Source organism: Loxodonta africana, chromosome 6 (assembly GCF_030014295.1).
Source record: "Loxodonta africana isolate mLoxAfr1 chromosome 6, mLoxAfr1.hap2, whole genome shotgun sequence".
NCBI lineage: Eukaryota > Metazoa > Chordata > Mammalia > Proboscidea > Elephantidae > Loxodonta > Loxodonta africana.
The window spans coordinates 101,472,796-101,496,738 of record NC_087347.1 but is presented as its reverse complement, the minus strand read 5'-3'; positions in this window follow the sequence as shown (position 1 = coordinate 101,496,738).

The window sequence follows — 23,943 nt, the reverse complement described above, 5'->3', positions numbered from 1 at the left end:
TCAATTGGTCTCGACCCAACTGGATCAAAGGAGAATGAAGAACACCAAGGACACAAGGTGATTACGAGCCCAAGAGACAGAAAGGGCCACATGAATCAGCGACTACATCATCCTGAGTCCAGAAGAACTAGATGGTGCTGTCTACAATCGATGACTGCCCTGACAGGGAACACAACAGAGAACCCCTGAGGGAGCAGGAGAGCCGTGGGATGCAAACCCCAAATTCTCATAAGACCAGACTTGATGGTCTGACTGAGACTAGAAGGACTCTGATGGTCATGGCCCCCAGACCTTCTGTTGGCCAGGACAGGAACCATTCCTGAAGCCAACTCTTCAGACGTGGATTGGACTGGACAATGGGTTGGAGAGGGATGCCGGTGAGGAGTGAGCTTCTCGGATCAGGTGGACTCTTGAGACTATGTTGGCATCTTCTGCCTGGAGGGGAGGTGAGAGGGTGGAGGGGGTTAGAAGCTGGCAAAATGGACACAAAAAGAGAGAGTGGGTTGTTTCATTAGGGGGAGAGTAATTGGGAGTGTGTAACAAGGTGTATATGGGTGTTTGTGTGAGAGACTGCCTTGATTTGTAACCTTTCACTTAAAGCACAGTAAAAATTATTAAAAAAAAAAAAAGAATATAAATAGCCTATCATTAGAGCATATCCAGGTTTGATACCATAAGGGCATTTGTTTTGGTCTTCCTAGCTTTCAGGATTTAGAAATCTCAGATAGGGATTTGTGGACCTAAATACTGAGAAAATTCCTAAATCATGGTCAGCCAACATTTGCTTTTGTTGCTTGCACAGTCAATGTCCTGTGTACAAGTCATTAGCAGGGGAATTGTTTTTGCCTCAGAAGTAGCAAATAAATGTAGTCTATTTTCAATTTTTATAAAAGAAAAAGTAAAACATAACAGCAAAAATCATCTCTCCCCATTCTAACAATTCTGTGCCCTTTGTCTTCTTGGGATTAATTACTTGAGTTTTTTCTTTTTCGCTTCTACTCCCTAGATGGGTCACAGGCAAGTTTTCTTGCTATAGTGAAGAGGAAAAACAAACAAACAAAAAGTCAAGTCACTATATTTTCCTGAAATTAAACTTTCATTGGAAACTATTTTATTTTCCTACCCATAAAAAAAGCTCTTATTCACAAATTTGTTTTACCTTTTTTGATTTTTGACTTCTACCATTAACAATAATGAGTCAACTGAACATTTCAATTTGAATAATTTAAAAATGTTTGATTTCTGTCTTCTTTATAAATAAAATTAATTTAGAAATGGCACTTATTGAAACCGGGCATTCTTTCTAGACTAAGAATTCCAGATGTTTTTAGTTGCTGCCTATGACATTTCCACAATCAGAATAAATTGTGTTTCCAGAGTAATGTAATATATAGAAGTGCTGAATAAATCTCGTGCAGTTGAAATGACAAAATTAACATGCTGATGACATTTTAATGTTTCAATATAATCAAGGGGGCATGGATCATGCCTCCACCACTTCTAATATAATTTTATTCTTTAATCTTTTTCCAAGATGAAATAAAATATAGATAGATTTCAAAAAGTATATAAGTAGAGTGTGCTTCTGTCTTCAGGCAAGCTATTTCAGATGCATCGGAAGCACCATTTAGGTCCAGATATGCCAGCAGATATCTTACCAAAAGAATTGTGTTATATATAAAGATCTTGAGATAACCACAAACATCCTGTTGCTCTTCCCCCCCACCCTTTGGTAGTTGTTGTTGATACTTTTGTTACAATTACTCTTTTCTATTTAGATAAAACATTTCCTGATTTAAAGAGAGAAATTAGTATATTTTGATTGGATCTAGTGAACAGCTGTTATTGACCTAGTTTCACAAAAGGAAACAAATGAATGAATAAATAAATAAACTTTTTGGACCCAGAGTAAGAAAAAAAGATGAATATCTGGAAGTAATAAAAATAGGAAAGGCACTTTTTAATAACCATATAATGCAAACTGAAATCTTAAAGGCAAATTTATCACTGGGGAAAACAAAAACAAAACAAAAAATCTATGTGTGTAGGTTGAAGATCTGTGCTAAATATTGACAAAGTAGTATGCTCCTTTCTCAGTAGCATTGCAGAGGAGAATGAAAGAAAGGAGATGGAATGGCAGTACCTCTTTCCTCATCGTCACATACAAAGGGTGCTCATGACATGCTAAATGAGAATAAACAGAAATTGCCTTTCCAGAATTCAGGTATAGAAGGGAATGGATGATATAAGTGGTTTCTTGAGCGTTCATCACATTCACCAAGGAACAATAACAGAATAAACATTTATTGCTAAATATGTTTTTAAATCTTATATTTGATCGTAAACGTCTGTTTTCCAAGAAAAAAAATCTCTTTCAGAGACATGATATATTAAACTAATGAAAGAAAAATCCCCAAATGAAGCAGCAGTGGCAGGCCTTGATGTGGTTTCCCAGAGTTGTTGTTAGCAGCCTTCAGGTGGGCCGTCAACTCATGGTGACCCCATGCACAATGGAACAAAATGCTGCCAGGTCTTGCACCATTCCTCTGACTGGTTGCAGATGAAGTCATTGTGATTCATAGGGTTTTCATTGGCTGGTTTTTGGAAGTAGATCATCAGGTTGTTCTTCCTTGTCTTAGTCTGAAACCTCCACTGAAACCCGTTCAGCATCACAGTAACCACAAGCCACCACTGACAGACAGGTGGTGACTGCACGTAAGGTCATTGGGTAGGAATCAAACTGGGTCTCCCACATGAAAGGCAAGAATTCTAACACTGAACCGCCAGTATTCCTCTTCTCCTAAAGTTCAGTATAAAATCTACCAGGATAGATTCACCAAAACATGGGGCAGGCAATTTTTTTTTTTTTCCAAGACTATCTTTCCAACATGTTTTTCTGTTTGTCCCTGCCAATAAAGTGATCTTTCTAAAGCATGAATTTGAGTACATAAAATCTTTCACTGCCTTCTGCTTTTCCAAAGCCCATCCCAATCCCAGAGGATGACCAGTAAGGTTATTCATGTGGGCCTCTGCTTACATCTCTACTTTTCACGAGAACACTGTATCTGTATCAACTGAAGCTTTCAGCTGCAATTAAAAGAAATCCTATTCAGAGTGGCTTCACTAATGAGGAAGTTGATTATTCTGCCCTAGAGTTAGGGCAAATCTAGGCAGGGCAGGTACAGTGCCTTGAGGATGTCATCAAGAAGCTTAATTCTCCCATCTCTCTGGTTTATTACCTTGTGACTGCTCCTCCTGATAATTTTAAGGTGGCTGCCAGACATAATTGGGCTTCATGCTTTTTTGTTCAACTCTAGCAGGAGACACACACACACAGAGAGACTGAGAGAAAGTATAGCAATCTCTAACCCTGGAAAATAAGTACTGTCAGTCTCATTAGCTCAATCTCAGAACAATTAACAATTGGCAAGGGAATACAAGGAGTGAGTTGGCTTAGACTAATTGGGATCTTCCCCAGGAGTCAAAGATGAGATGGATACATGGACAAAATTGGAGGTCTGTTAGGAGGAAGAAGGAATGGGTGTTGTAAACCAACAGTTCCACTGTATACCCTGTAACTTTGTCACACTAAATACTTGTTCTTTCCATGTAACCTGCTGCCTTTTCCCTTCTGATCTTTGCCCATGGGTTTTCCACTGCTGCTCATGTTCTTGTGCAACCTCTACCCTTTCAGACTCAGATATAGAGTCATCTTCTCAACAAAGCCTTCCATGAACCTCTTTGCAACCCATAGATAAATTCAGGGCTATTTCTTTGCCACACCTGTTATGTTTATAGCATCACCTCAGTACTGTGCTGAAAATATGGGTACATGTCACACAATAGAATGAGAATTCCTTGTAAAAAGTGCTCTTCCTGGTTCACCTTTGTGCTTTTCGTGCCTGGCACAGAGCCACACTTAAAATGAATGTTTAATGAAACGATACATGGATACAAAAGCAGTTTTATTTTCTGTCACTTACATACTAAATTGACATTCTGAAAATGTACTTAAAGGAAATGAGGTTGAAGACATAGTCGTCATTACCATTTATTTGTTAAAGAGACTTGAAGAAAATTTACGTTCTTAAATAGAGATTTGAAAGAGAGAAAAGGGATATTTTATGAGAGCACCTGTTATCCTATCTCTATTTAAGTCTATTCCACAACCCCACATCTGGTGAACTGATAGAAAAATTGTCATGGATTGATTGTGTCCCTCAGAAATGTGTGTCAACTTGGCTAGGCCATGATTCCCAGTATTGTATTGTTTCCCTCCATTTTGTGATCTGATGTAATCATCCCACGTGTTGTAAATCCTAATCTCTGCCTGTGGTTAAGGAGGCAAGATTAAAAAAAGGAGGCAAGATTAGGTTATGATAAAGAGAATTAGTGTGGAATGCAACACCCTTACTCAGGTCACAGCTCTAATCTGATGTAAGGGGAGTTTCCCTGGGGTATGGCCTGCATCACCCTTTATCTTACAAAAGATAAAAGGAGAGAGAAGCAATCGGAGAGAGATGGACCTCCTACCACCAAGACAAAAGAACCAGGAGTGGAACATGTCCTTTGGACCTGGGGACCCCACACCGAGCAACTTCTAGGCCCCAGAGCCAACAGAGAAAGAAAGTTTTCCCCTGGAGCTGGCGCCCTGAATTCGGACTTCTAGCTAAGCTGTGAGAGAACAAATTTCTGTTTGTTAAAGCCTTCCACTTGTGGTATTTCTGTTATAGCAGTACTAGATAACTGAGATTATCATCCACACCCAGCTGCCAAAGTAAGTATTCAGAGAGGTTGAGTGCAGAACCTGAACAGCAGCTCTGTCAGCAGAGTCTGAGTTACCATGGCTGCTTTGTTTCTCTTAGCTTTTAGGAGAGTTTGTTGATCATTAAAAAGAATATGTTTTAATGTCATACCCAAGTGATGCAAATGCACAACGTAGAACTATGTTCATTTTTCTCTTTCTTTTTCTACTTACATACTTGGAAAGAGTGTAATCATACATTGACCCTAACAGTAAAAGACGGAGGAATCTCCAGAACGTAGGACTATTTTACACTAAAATCCTATCACCCATGCCTTGTATCACATACACACAGAAACACTCCAAGCTGTCAGCTGCTTTAGCAGATGGATGGCTCTAAAGGCCTCCCATATAGAGGGTAAGGCTAAAGAACTCAGGTCCAACCATGGAGGTTTGGTTGAGAGATGTCTCCCTTCTAACCTTGCTTATTGAATTTGAAAAGTGCCATAGCTTTTTCTGCCAGGGAAGCTACAGAAAACAAAATTGCTATAGGAATGAGTTAAAAGGAAAGAATGAAAAAGTTTAAAGTTAAGATAAATCTAAACTAATTTTTTCAGTTCAACGCAATGACAAAGACTATATATACTTGCACTGCAAAAACAGGGAAAAACCTTTTTTATGAGATTTCTAGCCACAGAATACTCCTAACCATGATATAACACTGCTACAGCTGCCTTTTACTTTCACTAAGAGGAAAGCAGTAATTTAAAGTTTTTTCAAGCTCGTATACACAGTAAAAGTGTTCATCTTTGTTTCATTAAAAAATAAATTACCTGTGCATTTCTGCCATTAGCTCAAGGTCAAGTCGAATTTGTGAAGGGGATAGAATTGTTATGGTGACTGTCATTCTTTCAGGCACCTCCAAATGTAGTACCAAATGGCTAAGAATCCCATTGCAGGAAATCTCACAGATCTCTGGAATTTCTTAAGCTTTTTTCTCTCTTATAAATCCTCCTTTTTTGTGTGCTTTGTGTTAGGCAACAATATATACTTATGAACTAACCTTAATTATTAAATAAATTAATTAATAAACAGCTTAAAAACACTGTTAACATTAGGCCTATGTAATATACTCCTCTCCCGATAAAATGTAATGACTTAATCAGCAGCGGATGACTTAGTAAGCAAGGTACACCCAGGCTTACTTGTACTTACTAATCTGCAGTGAACAATTTCACATGGATGTCACCACGCCACATCAAAGTGAAATCGTTCACTATAGGTTAGTAAGTAAGCACAAGTAAACCTGTGCTTATCTAATTTATTGGATAATCTGCCTCTGGATTTAATCAAGACAAAATGTAGAATTTCCTGGGTGGCTCTCCAAAAATAACTTTTACAATAGACATTTCAGAGACATTCTGATAGGAGACTGGGGGATATATTTGCATAGATAAATTCCTTAAATGATGTCACTTAAGCAGAGGCTTACTTTGTCTACATGTTAATCTAGTTTTATAAAAGATGTCAGATTGTCATTCTCAATTCATTTTTTATAAGCCTTACCAAATAAATGTTTTGAGTATTGGACTTAGGGTCTTTTTAGTCTCATACTTACTGGGTATAAGATTTTGACCAAATTATTTAAACTTTTTAGCCACGTGATCCCCCTCACCCCTGTAAACAAGAATGATAATTGCAGGAGAGTCTTACTGCATGGATTAAATAAAATAATAAAGGGAGCAAATTCAAATATAGACATACCCACAAGGGCCAAGTAGTAATAGCATGTGTCAAGAAATTTGAGTCAAGTCATCAATCAGAAAGAAATACTAGAAACAAACTGGGATATTTTGAGAAGTGTTTATGTGATAACCAATCACCAAGATGGCCCCCAATGATCTTTGCCTCCTGGTATTCATGTCCTTGTGTAGTAACCTTACACTTTGAGCAGGCTTGTCCAGTGATACCAATAAGATATTGTAGAAATAACAATGTGACATCTGAAACTAAGTCATGAAAGACATGTGTTTTCTGCCTTGTACTCTCTGGGATCATTTGCTCTGGAAAAACCAGCTACCATGTTGTGAGGCCACTCAAACAACCTAGGGAGATTCATGGGGCAAGGAACTAAGGCCTCTTGAAGACAGTCAGCATCGATTTGCCAGCCATGTGAGTAAAGCGTCTTGGAAGAAGATTCTCCAACTCCAGTCAAAACTGCAGATGACTACAGCCTCTGCTGACATTTTGACTTCTACCTCATTACAGTCTGCGACAGGAACACCTGTCAAGAACTCTGAAGGATCTTCTTGTAGAAGGAAATATTACTGAAACCAATAGGGAACAAGAATCACATAGAATAGGCAATCATTAGAGGAGGAGTGACCTTCAGTTAAAGTAGGTGATTTCACATGGAGGGTAGCCAACCAGGGCAATAAACTCTCTAACCTCATTCTTCTTATTTTTTCCACGTCCCCATTGGCTGAAACCAAAGGAAAACCAAAAAGCATGAAAGCCCTGAAGATGTCATCTATACAGGTCTGCCTTCCCACTCCCAGGCAGAGAAGGATGAGTAGTGAATCTGGGGAAGCAAGTAGGAAATACCTGGCACAATCTAACAAAGAAGAGAGTTCACGCATGCCTCTTCGAAAATGATTGTATCCCAACTCGGTATTCAGTTGGAAATGCGGTAATTTGAGAGTGGTGGGGAGGGCATATCATTAGACATCCTTCCTGCTAGAAAAACTCATTGAGGTCATGCCCGACAATATTCCCATGCCCAAGTCCTCCTCCCCCATACCCCTCCATGTTGAAGACAAATGTGGAGACATTGATTCTCTGAACCCAAATTTCTGTTTCAAACCATTCTAGGAGGCCACAACTTGTGAATAACTAAAATTCTTTTGTGTGGTTGCATTGGTTTGAGCTTCCAATATTAAGCTTATAGTGTAGGTAAAGTGCTTTGTAAATTATCACATAGATGAAAAATAAAGTAGAATGCTGTGAACCCTGTTTATAAAAAAGATTATTTGCTCGTTATAAAAGTCTTTGCAAGTAATCCAAAGTTTCTCCTGATTTCTAGGAATTTAGCTACTTTGGATATTTACTATGTGTTTGAATTTAATATAAACTTAATTTTTATCCACAACTTGGACTATGGACCAGAAGTAGAAAAACTGATTTTGATGGTTTTACTAAGAGATAAAAAAATAAATAAATTATAATAATAAATTTCTCTATTAAACAAGTAAATTGTTTTATCATACTTAACAGGAATTAATATTGGATAAATATATATGTCTTTTAATTGCATTTTTAACTTGAAACACCATAAAATTTTTATCCATAACACAGAAATAACATGTTTAATGTATAAAACCAAAAAAACTCATTGTCGTCGAGTCATTTCCAACTCACAACGACTTTATAGGACAGAGTAGAACTGCCCCATGGGGTTTCCAAGAAGCAGCTGGTGGACCTGAACTGCCAACCTTTTGGTTAGCAGCAGTAGCTCTTAACCACTGCACCACCAGGGTTCCTAAGTATAGTAAGTTCTAAACTATAAATAAAAGCACTAGCTCACTGAGATAATAAGAAGCAAGAAAATATTAACTAACAATTCACAGGAGATATTGAACCAGATAATAAGCACAAAGAAATGATCAACACACTAATAGTCAAATATGTAAAAGGAAAAGACAAAAATTTACCTTTTTTAAACTAAGCTTTAAGTAAGTAAGCTTTAGGTGGGAGATTGTATAATTATTGGTATATACTTTCTAGAATGCTCCTAGGCAATACATAGAGACTTTTTTTTATGTTTATATAGTTTAAATAATAATTCCAGTTATAGAAATCTATTTTAAGGAAATAATAAGACATTTGAGAAAAGATGTATACAGAGACATGCTTAACAAAGAGCTATTTATGTTATTAAAGCAGTCGAAAACATCTCAATAAAAAAAAAAATACCCAGCTACAAAAATGATACATTAAATTCTGATATACCCATAATTTCAAATGGCATTCATCTATTAAAATTAGATATATTTTAATAATTTTGGAATGAACAATGTAATAATGAACACAAAAGGGAGATAACATTGGATACAGAGTGATTTCAAGTATATTAGACAAACACATATGTATGACTGAAAGGCTATAAGTCAAAATGTAAATAATAAAAAAGATCTTTCTGTTTGGAAGGATTATAAGTGATATATGATTTTTTATACTTTCTGTATTTCCCAAAATTTCTAGTAATTATGAATATTATTAACTTTAACTTATTCTTTGTCCTTGGCCTCAAGGAACATCTAGCTCAATTGGCATAACACAGTTTATAAAGAAAATGTTCTACATTCTACCTTGGTGAGGAGCATCTAGGGTCTTAAAAGCCTGTGAGTGGCCATCTAAGATACTCCACTGGTCTCACCCCTTCCAGACCAATGGAGAATGAAGAAAACTAAAGACACTAGGGAAAGATTAGTCCAAAGGACTAATGGACCGCAACTACCACGGCCTCCACCAGACTGAGTCCAGTACAACTAGATGGTGTCCGGCTACTACCTCTGACTGCCCTGACAGGGATCATGATTGAGGGTCCCAGACAGAGATGGAAAAAAATGTAGAACAAAATTCTAACTCAAAAAAAGAGATCAGACTTACTGGCCTGACAGAGATTGGAGAAACCCCTAGAGCATGGCCACCAGATACCCTTTTAGCTCAGTAATGAAGTCATTCCTGAGGTTCACCCTTCAGCCAAACATTAGACAGGCCCGTAAAACAAAATGAGACTAAAGGGGCACACCAGCCCAGGGGCAAGGACTAGAAGGCTGCAGGGGACAGGAAAGCTGGTAATAGGGAACCTAGGGTCGAGAAGGGAGAGTGTTGACATGTTGTGGTGTTGTTAACCAATGTCATAAAACAATATGTGCACTAACTGTTTAATGAGAAGCTAGTATGTTCTGTAAACCTTCATCTAAAGTAAAAAAAAAAAAATTCTTTGTCCTTATGTTAAAAGCTCAAATGAGTAAATACTGCCAAATGAATAACGTAAATGCACACTAAAATACTTTCTATGTACTATCAAAACAACATTCTCCTAACTTGCCATTCATAAAGGGGTTTTATAATAAATATTACTGTGTACTCTTTATAGGACTTTATTACTAAAAGCCATCAATCATATCTGTGCCTTTTCACCACACATAATATATATATAATTCAGGCCTAGTGATTACTTACTGATACCTTATAGTAAGAATTAATACCAAATAATTGCTAACTGATATTTTATAGTGAAAATTCATAGAATTTGAACTAATAACTTTCACCATAATTGTTATTTGGCCTTTTGCACCTTATGAACACATTGGTCCTTAAAGTCCTGATTAAACACAGCTGAATGGTATGTGATCATCCTAGAGAAGGATCTGGACACAGCACTGTCTTTCCTGCCCTGTGGGAAAAAAGCAAAATAAATAAATAGTTTTGTGCCATGACAGTTCCTGTATGCATCTCTGTTTCTTTGATAAAATATAAAGGTGGGGTAACATTTTGAATTTTCATATGAGACCCATAATGAAGCCTGAAGGCTATGGGTTATCTTATTATTGTTTAATAACTTTGATTTTCATAAGCCTCAGAAACACTGATCACAGTAAACTTTTCATATTACTCTATAAGCAACTCACTTAGAAGTGTTCATTCCAACTACTCAAGGCATTATTTCCTATCCTCTTTACTGGATCTACTAAAGAATAGCAAAATACATAGTTTGAGGATCTCTTTTCTGAATTGTTTCAATAGACTCTTGACCGTTACCATTTTCTTTTTTTCTTCTCTCTTTCACGCATTCTCCACGCTGACCTCAGGGTTACTCTGCAGAAAAACAAAAATGAAAATAAACAAAACCAAAACATAAATTACACATTTTTCACACTCAAAATTCCTCAGAATGGCATTCAAGTCCCATATGAATATTCCTCAACTGACCTTGCCATTCTCTGTACAAGTTTTATATATCCCTGTCTCCACAAGTTTACTTCTGCTATTCACTCCTATTCTTCCTGGAATCGCATAGGATTCCGCCTTTACCTCTAGAGTTGCACTTACTTCATGCTCCCATTCTGTTCCTCTTTATTTGGCTTTGCTCTTTATATTGCAGGCAGTTGTGGTCCATGTTTTTCAGTTCTCTAGCTCTGCAGGATTTTGCAGTGCTTTCCCTGGTGTCATAGTGGTTAAGTGCTACAGCTGCTAACCAAAGGGTTGGCAGTTCGAATCTGCCAGTTGCTCCTTGGAAACTCTATGGGGCAGTTCTACTCTGTCCTATAGGGTTGCTATGAGTCGGAATTGACTCGATGGCATTGGATTTGGTTTGGGTTTTTTAGGTTGCTTCCAATACAAACTCATTAATTGTTAAATGGACAAAAGGTCAGCTGTTGACTAAACTCAAAATTCTATTCCAAACATGTACGTGGACCACTACTTCTGTGATGCGCCACTTGTCTAAAATCTTGCTTCCAAGTGAATTAATTTCTTTTTCATTTCCTTGTGCCAGTTTGGTGTCTGTGATGCTGTTTTTCTTTCTCAAAAGCTTGGTGCTTTGTTACAGCCTTTAGAAATATTATCTAATTATAACTTTGTAAAAATATATTATCTTCTGGGCATTTTCAAAGTAGTTCCTATGTACCAGGCTTTTCTAATATGGGCAAAAGGAATTGAAAAATAGTCAGTTTATTCATAAATTTCACTCCTTTTCCCTTTTTTCTTTCAACAAATAATTACTGAATACCTCATGTGCCGGGCACTACACGAAGCACTAGGGACTTAAGAATCAACAAGAAAGACATGGTTCTTGCCATGATGACTTTGTAGGCTAGGCACAAAGCAGATAGAGAAAGATTTACAGAAAGATTTTACTTATTCATTAATTGTAAGTGTGGTAAGTGCTAAGAAGAAGTACATTCTCTTATGGGAAAGTTTATTTGGAAAGCCCACCAAATTTGGGAAATTAGGAGCAGTCTACAAGAGAAACTCACATTTAAGCTGAGATTTCTAGAATGAATAGCAATAAAAATCAAGAAAGACTTAGCTAAAAAGAAGAGGCCCTGAGGTTAGAAGCAGCATGAAGAACCAGAAGGCCAGTATAGCTAAAAGTGCAAATATTTTTTCCAGAAATATGAGGCTGCAATGTCTCCCTGAGAGTCCCTCTATCATTGTTGCTAATGACCAAGAGTGAATGCAGTCAAACAAAAAGACCACAGCCTGGTGACTGATGGACAGTCAACTTTCGCCTTCTTAGAGTGGGAAATGAGAACAGAGATGTCAGATAGGACATCTCTGTGCAGAGTGACCTGGCCAGAAATAGTTGTCACATATGCATCTTCCATTTTAATTTATAAAACTCTGTTCCATCCATTGCTTTTGAGTCGATTCCAACTCATAGTGACCCTATAGGACAGAGTAGAACTGCCCCATAGTGTTTCGAAGGAACACCTGGTGGATTCAAACTGCTGACCTTTAAGTTAGCAGTTGTAGCACTTAACCACTACACCACCAAGGTTTCCAAAACTCTGTTAGTAAGGTTTTTATAAAGAACCTTAGCAATGGACTTAGGATTCTTCACTTAAAATAGAAGAAAAATCAGAGCATTATAAGAAATATAGACTCTTTAACAACAAGAAGCTCTGTTCCATCCATTGCTTTTGAGTCGATTCCAACTCATAGTGACCCTATAGGACAGAGTAGAACTGCTCCACAGTGTTTCGAAGGAGCACCTGGTGGATTTAAACTGCTGACCTTTAAGTTAGCAGTTGTAGCACTTAACCACTACACCACCAAGGTTTCCAAAACTCTGTTAGTAAGGTTTTTATAAAGAACCTTAGCAATGGACTTAAGATTCTTCACTTAAAATAGAAGGAAAATCAGAACATTATAAGAAATATAGACTCTTTAACAACAAGAAGCATTGGAAAAATTACCACCACAGAAATAAGATTATAACTCAGGCAAACTAACTTTGATCAATTTTTTTTTCTCAATGTATTTCCAAGCGAGCGTTTAACTCTTTCACTTTCTTTACAAATTCCAGAGTTATTCATAATAAGCTTCCTTAAAACATCACAAGTATATGAATATTAGTCTTGCAAGAAGTTATGTGAAGGCAAGGGCTTTAAAAATATAACAGAAAAACACCAATCATCAAAGGGTCTCACCAACACAAAATATCTTGTTAATATGAGTGATCTAAAAACTCATCGACGTTGCTGCATTTATACGTAGAAAGAAAGCTGTTTGCAAGATATGGTTGCTTTCCCTTTGAAGTACAGCCTGATTAATAATTTTCCAATTAGTTATCTTTGAAACTGCAAACAATGTTACAGACGGAAATTTATAGTGAGATTCCTGGTGACATAGCAGTTAAGAGCTCTTCTGTTTGAATCTACCAGCTGCTTCTTGGAAACTCTGTGGGGCAGTTCGACCCTGTCCTACAGGGTCGCTATGAGTCATAATTGACAATTTCATATTCTAAACCCTTTTGTTCACCTTGCAAATAAAGTTATTCCAGAAGCAGTTTCTTTTAAACATCTATAGCGATATTAAATATATATATATACATTTATTGGGATCAGTAGAGATTGTAGATCAGTGAAAATCAAAACTGATAACCAGCATTCTTCTCCTGGGCAGAGATTAGAGGATCTCTGCTCTGAAAAAAAGCCCTCCTGGGGTTTTCCAAGCTTGCATGAAACTCCACTTATGTAAATCTGAATAAATTGGGGTTTGGTCATCCAGATACAAAAAGTTTATAATATAAAGCCTTAGATACCATTAGCTTGAACATCTACTTAGTAGACTATGCACAGAGCAACCAATATTACAATATCTGATTTCTGTTTACATCTCTTTTTCTAAGACAATGCTTTATGTAGGAAACAAACTAGATGCAGGGTTCAGTAATGAGAATTTGGCTTGTTGAAGACAGAGGGGACAGAGAGGAAGGGGAGAGGTGAAGGGAAAGAAGAAGGAATAGAAAAAAGAAGTAATGAATAAATTATAACTAGAAGGACAATGATAAAATATAGCCATGAGGAAGATAAGAAAATGAAGAGAGGGAAGTGTGGGGAAATGAAATATAGCCTTCGAATCAAAAGTTCAATTAAGTGTATTTCAATGAATAGTCCACCATTGTCTTCTAACTTCAAATTTATCAAATTCACAGTGATTTAACTAATGGAATAAAGGAGAAAACATTTTGAACATAACATTACTTTTGAAGGCAGCATCTAAGGAAGCAACATTATGTCTACAATATTCACAGATTATACTATTCAAATTCACAAATCTGCATTTAAAACTGCTTTATACTTCTGTCTTAGTTATCTAGTGAGTGCTGCTATAACAGAAATACCACAGGTGGGTGGCTTTAACAAACAGAAATTTATTCTTTCACCGTTTAGGAGTCTAGAAGTCTGAATTCAGGGTGCCACCTCCAGGGGAAGGCTTTCTGTCTTAGCTTTGGGGGAAGGCCCATGCTATCAATTTTCTCCTGGTCTAGGAACTTCTCAGTGCAGGGGTCCCAAGTCCAAAGGACATGCTCCACTTCTGGCTTTTCTTGTTTGATGGTAATAAGATCCCTATCCTCCCTGCTCACTCTCTCTTTTATATTTCAAACAGATTGACTCAAGATACAACCTAATCCTGTAGATTGAGGCCTGCCTCATTAACATAACTTCCTCTAATCTTCCCTTATTAACATCATAGAAGTTAGGATCTATAGCACATAGGAAAATCACATCAGATTATAGAGGACAACCACACCATACTGGGAATCATGGCCTAGCCAAGTTGACACACATTTTGGAGGGACAAAATTCAATCTATAACAACTTCTTTCCTCAAAAAATGATGACCATGATAGAAATACACAAGATGTCATGTAATCACAGCTCAGACTTCTGAAATTTGTTCTCTCGATGCTGTTATCTTTTATTGAACCAATCATTTTATAACATTTATATCTTGGGACCCAAGTGTCTCTTCCAGTTACTTTTTTAACTTTTTAGTCAAGGAAAAAGTTCATGCCAAGTTTGGATTAGGGATTCCAGATTTTCACGAAATTGATTTTTCCTGAGCTCTGTGACATGAATGAAATCATTTCCCTCTTAAAAGTTGAAATGCAACAATAGTCAGAGAGCAATAGCCCCCTACCCCCAAGTTCAAACTATGAATGTGAAACTCAATTTATCACAGATTTTTGTGGCTACACTCTGAGGCATGTCTTTTGCTATGTAAATTTAAAGGACAATGTGACATATATATATGTGTATAAGAGTTTCTAAGACAATCTGAAATGAGTCACAACTTGCCACATTACAATAATTATGTGAGTCCAGTTCAGTATTCCCCTAGCTTCCGTCTACTCGCGTCAACTTCCAGATGCACGTTTCACTGCCAAAGCTGCTCAACATCCTCTATTATGTGTTCCCTATAATTTAATATCTTTTGTACGCTGGTTAGACACTGTTTGACACAAACATCTATACATAGCCTAGGGAAGAGGCCACAGAATTCAGGGTCAAGCCGCTAATACGCCTAAGTACTGCTAATTACTCTGAATATAAAGGTCTTAATTCTGGATTCTAATCCATTGCTAGAATGCATTTATTCTGGGAGCAGAGTCTGAGATATTTTCATAGTATTGCAGTTATGTGAATAGTACTGAAGTCCATAGGAGTCACTTACTTCTGATTTACTTTTCGAGAAGATTAAATGTAAAAATTCAGTGTACGTGTTTCACACATCTGTTTACAATTCAAGGAGTATTTAGAGTCACTTTTGAAAGAGAGATGACCTTGATAGTGGTGGCATACACTTTTCCAGTAACTAATTTCATATGAAATCATTATAAACGCCTCTTCTTATAGGATAGAGTGTACTTTCTTTTTTCACATTTGCTGCTAATTTCATTCCTCACATCCCATTCATTAAATATCATTTGTACTATAAAATACTAGGTGTTTTACGGAATATAAAATAAGCACTTTTTTTTATTGCAGTGAAAATATACAATCAAAGCATTTGCCAGTACAATGTCCACATTTACAATTCAAAGACATTGAATACATTTTTCATTCCACCATCTTTAACATAAACTCAATTCTCCCTAAACAAAAACGACTTTTTTCAGCTGTCATGGATTGAATTGTGTCCCGCCAAAATATGTGTCAACTTCGTTAGACCATGATTCCCAGTATTGTGTGGTTGTCCTCCATTTTGTGATAGTAATTTTATGTTAAAGAGGTTTAGGGTGGGATTGTAACACACTTACCAGGTCACATCCTTGATTGAATGTAAAGAGAGTTTCCCCGGGGTGTGGCCCTCACCACCTTTTATCTTACAAGAGATAAAAGAAAAGTGAGCAGAGAGAGGGGGACCTCATACCACCAAGAATGAAGAGCAGGCGTGACTGTCCTTTGGAGCCAGGGTCTCTGAACTGAGAAGCTCCTCCACCAGGGGGAAACTGAAGTCAAGGACCTTCTTCCATCCAGAGCCGACAGAGGGAGAAAGCCTTCCCCTGAAGCTAACAACCTGAATTTGGACTTGTAGCCTACTAGACTGTGAGAGAATAAATTTCTCTTTGTTAAAGCCAACCACTTGTGGTATTTTAGTTATAGCAGGACTAGATGACTAAGACATCCCTCTCCCTCCCACCCCTGATAGCCGGTAATAACCTTTGGTTTCTATATATTTGCTAAATTTCATATAAGTAAAACCATACTGTATTTGTCCCTTTGTGACTTATTTTGCTCAGCATAGCAGTTCAGCCATGTTGTGGCATGCATCAGAACTTTATTTCTCTTTATGACCGCATAATACTCCATTGTGTGCATAGATCATATTTTATTCATTCATCTGTTGATGGATATGCCTTTTATTTTCACGTACTGGTTATTGTGAATAGTGCTACGATAAACATTGATGTGCATACATCTGTTTGCTTCACTGTTTTCAAGTCTCTCGAGTACACACTTTCAAATGGAATTGCTGAGTCATGTGGTAGTTCAATGTTCATTTTTGGGGGGGAAATGACAATCTGTTTTCCACACTGGATGTGCCATTTTAAAATAAGCAATTTTTATCTTCGAGTTGCATAAAATGTAAAAGGACAAATCAAGATAACTGTGAGCTATTTCAGCTATAATTTTCTTTTTTCATTCATCCAATGACATTTATTTAGTCATTACTACCTTTGGTTTGCTATTAAATGCTAAGGACAAATACCAAGACAGGTAATATTTATTAAATGTTACTATAAAATCATGTTACATGGATTTTCTTTCTAGTCTCATAACTACTCTATGAGACATGTACTATTTTATTTTCTCCAATGAGTCACAAAATGGTGAAGTGAAGTGGCCTGAGTCATGTAGATAGAAGTGGTAGAGCTGGGATTGAAACTCAGGAAGTCTTCTCCAAAATCTATACTTTCAATCACTACATTCTATTGTCCCTCAAATGCCATTGAAGAAGTGGCTCCTGAATTCAAGCCTAAAACTAAGTTGGAAAGCTCTATCTGCAGATCCAAAGGGAGTTATAACTACTGAAGACAGGGAGAGCATAATTTCAGAGCAGCATAGACACAGCTGAATTATTAATACTATTAATTATTAATACCATAGACGGCCCATGAGTTCCTTCAGAACTTCGGAATTATCTCCGGGGGTAAAAACTAGAATATGAAAAAAAAGATCTAATTGTCTCACTTATGGGGACAAAAATGTCCTCAAATATCAAATGGAGGGAGCCTATATGGCATAGGAGCTACCCTGCATCACCGATACAGCAAACTGGTAATGAGCTAGTACAGCAAAATTCCTAGGCTTGAAATGAATATACAATGTCACCAAATTAATAAAATCTAAAAAAAAAAAATTTTTTTTTCACCACTCTACCTTGTTAGATATCTGGGCTGGTGTATACATATAAAACAAATGAGCTACTTTTGCTTTGTTTTTTTTAATTATCATACTTTAAATGAAAGTTTCAAGAACAAACTAGCTTCTCATTAAACAATTAGTACATGTTTTGTGACATTGTTTACCAACCCCATGACATATCCGCACTCTCCCTTCTCGACCTTGGGTTCCCTATTACCAGCTTTCCTGTCCCCTTCTGCCTTCTAATCTTGCCCTGGGCTGGTGTGCCCCTTTAGTCTCATTTCGTCTTGTGTGCCTGTCTAATGTTTGGCTGAAGGGTGAATCTCAGGAATGACTTCATTACTGAGATAAAAGGGTGTCCGAGGTCCATACTCTCGGGGGTTCTCCAGTTGCGATCAGACCAGTAAGTCTGGTCTTTTTTTGTGAGTTAGAATATCATTCTACATTTTTCTCCAGTTCTGTCCAGGACCCTCTATTGTGATCCCTGTGAGAGCAGTCAGTGGTGGTAGCTGGACAACATCAAATTGTGCTGGACTCAGTCCAGGGAAGGCTGTGGTAGTTCTTGTCCGTTAGTCCTTTGGACTAATCTTTCCCTTGTGTCTTTGGTTTTCTTCATTCTCTCTTTCTGGGCTGATATTTTTTAATGGCAAAGTTGGTACCAGTACAAGGACATACGCACTAGTCACCAGCGAGGTATAAATGTATAAATCATAAAAGGCTTGGAGAGTAACATGCTAAACTTAGTGTCTTCAGTAAGCATTTTACTTTGATTTACTAATGCAGTTATTGCAAGTTAATTGAACAGTCCTATTAGGTATATACAAGATATGAGTTAATTATCTGTCACTTAAAATGATTATATTGAGGGCACACATTAATGGATTCACTACTGGCTTATAGCAGGCATTATTAACACATCCTGAGGCCAAGGCTGTTTGCAATGACAACTATTTGTGGAAGATCCCAATGCAGAATATGGTTTATGCTCTGACATCTCGAGCAGAATTTCTAGTCATCTGCAATATTCTTTGTACGCGATTGGATTTTGCCCCAAAAGAAAATACTAGCATTGTTCATCAGATAATTTAATTTTTCTTTTACCAAAATAAATGAAAGACTCAACTTTTGTGAACCTCCTCTCTTTCTCTAACCTTTTATTATGTATTATGTTCTTCTGAATCACTTTTATTATTTTTACCTAAGTGTTTCATCTAGAATTTTCCATCCATTAACCTTATCATGGAAACCCAGTTCAAATCCACCAGCTGCTCCTTGGAAACCTTATGGAGCAGTTCTACTCTGTTCTTTAGAGTCATTAGGAGTCAGAATCACTCCACGGCAATGGTTTTTTTGGAAACTTATCATGGGAAAATTAATACTAAATCTTAAGTATTAAATCACGTATGATTTGAAGCAGGAGGACAGAGATTCCCGGTGTAGCAAGAAAGCAATAACCTTAAGTAAGGCAACCAACCAATCAAATTTTAGTATGTCGGTGACACCTTTGTAGTCCACCAGTTTTCATTTTTCTCACATGTAATTAAGATCATCAAAATTAATAATCAAACTTAAATTTCTTCTAATAATGATTTAATATACTATGCAGCTATTAAAATTCATATTATAAAATATTTCAGAAAAAAAAGATCCACATAAAAGTATGTAAAATGTTATTCCATTCTATTAAGAAACTGTATAATAAATGAAAAATTACCAAAAGCTTATATGCCAAGTATTAATAATTAGAGAATACCTCTTTTTATGATGCATAGTCTGTAATGCCTCCGTTTACTACTTTAAAAGGAACTCATACATAAATTTCACCCACCTAAGCTTATCATGGAGCACTGATGGTGCAGTGGTTAAGAGCTACGGCTGTTACCCAAAAGGTCAGCAGTTTGAATCCACCAGCCTCTCCTTGCAAACATATGGGGCAGCTCTATTCTGTCCTATACAGTTGCAATTAGTTGGAATTGACTCAACAGCAATGGGTAAGGTAAGATAGATAGACCATTGCAAATATATCATTATAATGGCCTACTGTAATCATCATTATAAGAAATTAAAATAATATACAATAAAGTAACACTTTAATTCGTGAAACATAAGACTTAGAGAAATATTTAGATATTTGCACAAATAGATCAATTAGTAAAAGATCAAAAACAAATGTAGATTGATAAAGACACATTGAATTATTGATTCAAACACTATAAGCAAGATTCCTGTTGATTATACAATTTTTCCCCCAATTGATCAACTCTGTAATATTCCAAACGAAAGAAGTATTTTTTTGTAATTTTTGTAAAATTTTTATTCCTAGAAAAGTTAATATGTGTTAAAACTGTGTAAAAATATTCCTTCTTGTGTATAAAATGCAGTTAGGTTCAAAGTTTAATGATTATAAACAGATTTTCCACTAGCATGAATGACTGGTGGAACACTGAAACATAAGCAAGAAGAAGGATAATTTTTTTTTTTTTAATTTAAGGACTTTCCAGTGGATGCGAGACACAGTGGCTGCAGGAAATCTACCATCCCTGTCATTTGCCCACAAAAAGACAACTACGCCCATGTCATTAAGACAACCAAAATGTACCTGCAGATTTCCAGCAAGCCTGCAGATTTAGAACATTGAATATATTATTCTGAAAGTTGTTTCTCAGTATCTCCTTAGCATTGATGGTTGTTCTTGAAAAAAGCATGATCAATTATATAAATGCTACTACTTGCTAAACTTAACTTTTTAAAAACTGATTTTGTTCTTCAAGTTCTCACATTTTGTCCTTCATGTTTGTGAAATGCATCTTTCACTGTTTTCTAAAATTTCTGTGCACCATGAGCAGTCTCTCTCAAACTTTATTCATTGTGTCTCCATGTGATTTTTTTCTTACAACATACCTCCTTCCTTCCTCTACTAAAACAAGTTTAACAATGACAAAAATAACAACAGTTAAAAACTTCTCAACTCCAAAACCAAAAAAAAAAAAACCCAAACCTACTGTGGTCGAGCCAATTCCAACTCATAGCTACCCTACAGGGTCTCAGCTCCAGTGGCTTTCAAACATAGAGTCGCTATGGGTCGGAATCGACTCGATAGCAACTTTTTTTTCAATTATGTGGATACAAAATTAGCCTTCTAAGCTCAGATTTTCCCACTCTAGTTCCTTGATGACCAATTAGCAACATCATGATAAACGGAGAAAAGTTTGACTTTGTCAAGGATTTCATGGTACTTGGATCCACCAACCAAATCCAAAGAAATAGCAGTCAAGAAGTCAGATAACATATTGTATTGGGCAAATCTGCTGCAAAAGACCTCTTTAAAGTGTTAAAAAGCAAAGATATCACTTTTGAGGACTAATGTGCGCCTGACCACCGTAGGCGCACCTGTACCATGGTGGGCTAAAGAAAACAATCTCAAAACCTGGGTTTTTAGTGGTAATAACCAGGATTTTTTTTTTTAACATAATTTAGATTTAAAAAAAAAGATCGAAAACATTACCTTAAGTTGTGTGTAGTAAGATGAACACTTTTGTGAAACTTTTTTTTATTTATGTATATATTAAAATTGAGAACTGGTGGCACAATAGTTTAGAGTTCAGCTAGTAACCAAAAGGACAGCAGCTCGAATCTACCAGCCGCTCCTTTGAAACCCTAAGGGGCAGTTCTACTCTGTTCTATAGGGTCACTAAGAGTCGGAATCAACCAAACGGGCAATGAATTTTGGGTTTTGGTTTGAATATATTAAAATATTTCGTATATACAGAAAAATGTATTTCTTACTGTGGGTCTAGGTCAGAAGAGTTTGAGAGCTATTGCTCTAAAACAATCTGTATAAATAGGTGAAGATACCAAGCCATAGAAGGATTAGAACATTCACCTAAGAAGTGGCAGATTCAGGAGCAGTATCCATTTATAACTGCCTGTTGGTTATCTTACTTGGGCTGCCATAGGGCACAGTCTGTAAATCAAAGAACGGCAGCCAGCTCCGATGCATCCAGTATTTTAGAATTTCTTGTCCTTTTAACTCAGAAGTCATCTTTAATACAGCAAGTATGGAACACTCTAGAAGAAAAACAAAGCAGATGTATTAATTTATATAATCAATAAAATCATTTTAATAAACACTGTTTCTAGTCTCTAAAAAATGATGATACCAAAAACTCCATACTTTGCCTCCATTAGGATCAATTAGTAACACATTCATTTCTCAATTATACCATTGTCTACCATGCATGTATCCAATATTCTAAAATTAAAATCCAGTATGCTGTACCATTCTCATTAAATGCCTTACATCTAATCTGTTGCACTTGAACTAGTGAAGGATATTGTTTTGGAAAGGTAATTAGCAATATTACTCCTTACAACATTCTCTCTGCTACAGCAGAGATTTTTAGAAGCCAGCAAACATTCTAATTGAACTACCCTTTTAACTTACACATTTGCACTGATACTGTTAATTATTCTCTGCTTTAACTGGTCAATTAAAACTGTAAAAGGGATGGCCAGTGTGAAAGTCTGTTTTTAAAATGTAGCCTCCTCATCATTTAACTCCAATAACTTAATAATATCACTTTCACCAAGTAAATCAAGTGCTTCCAAATGCACGTATCTTTCTTAAAACAAAACAAAAAAAAAAAAAAACACACAAGTAATAGCCTCTGTCTCAGGGTGGCAAGTACATTTCAAAGAGCCATTATCACTGTTCTCATGGTGATAATTAATCCCTTAGTCATTATCATAATAAGAAACCATGTTCAGAAAATGCTGATTGAAAAATTCAGATCTCAAGCACAAGTCACTCATTGCCTATCATCCAAATTCATTCTAACACTTAGGGCAGATGAGCACAGAACCTTCCAAATAATTTATCTAGCCTCCTCCAAACTTTTCTAGCCTTCTTATGTTTCACTTCATGATTTTTTAAACGGCCTGCTCTAACATGAAGTGCCAGCCTCACGCTCCTGTTCTTTAACTTTCGATGACTCTTTCATCCCGGTCAGCATCGTTTCCTGATTTTGTTTTGGCAATGGTTTATGCTTCACCCCTTCGCTGAAATAATTGGAATAAATTTGAAACTATCTGTAGTCAGTTAAGTCTGAAAACTTTCAAACTTCCAAGCATAACTTGATCAATTTCAAAAGAACTGATAGTAATTTGTACATCGACACAGGCAAACAAAGTTAGCCTTTCAAAGGAAACCAACTCTGAATGCATCCAGAAGCTTACAGGTGCAGAATAAAATGCTGCTTTTTTCCAACATGCTTATGATTAGTGTTTTTTTTTTTTTTTTTTTTTTCCCCTCCTTAAATTTCAGTCCTATGTCGGCATGCTGGACATTTCCACAAAGATGCTCTATAACTACCTGAGAATACGCTGAACTCCGCTAGTTTTAGCTTAATTCTTCCCGCCTTTCTATCTCTCTTTGCCCCTACATTTTTCAAGCTCAAAACTTGAGCATCACGTTTCAATCCATTTTTCTGTCTTTGGTAATCGCAGCCAACCTACATGCATGTGCACACTCATGTATCCAGGAATCAAGCATCCTTTGACACTTTTTCTTATGGTGTTGCTGAGCCATGGTTGGTTGTTAGCTGCCAGCCCCTGACTCATGGTGACCCCATGCACAACTGGATGGAAACTTTATGATCCATAAGGTTTTCATTAGCTGACTTTCAGAATTTCCAGACCTTTTTCTTCCTAACCTGTCTTAGTCCGGAAGCTCTGCCGAAACATGTTGGACATCATAGCAACATGCAAACCTCCACTGACAGCTTATAATATAGATTTTTCTATATTAACCAAAAATTGTAATTCTACTATACTAGAATATAAGCAATGTTACCAGTTCAGCCAATGCTTCATTCATAGAGAACTTGAATTGAGATCATTGCCTTCTGTGAACCATTCCTCTAGGGGTACCTTTCCAAATCAAAGACTCATTCAATATGCCTGTTTATTATCATAATCTAATAATTTTCTGCATCACCTTGTGGACTAAGACTGGTAGGAATTGAATTTACATCTTTAATCAAGATGCTTGAGTTATTATCTAGTAATCAATAACAAATAAAATAACCTTGTACGGGATATTTAAAATCAAGGTTGAAGGCGGTCATTTCTCTCTGAATTATTCTTACTCAACAGTGCCAACTAAAATTTAACCTTACACTCAATTGGGATTTACAATTTGTGGAAGCATGATTGCAGGAGAGGTTCTTTCCAAGTTGATAGTAACCTTCTATGTTC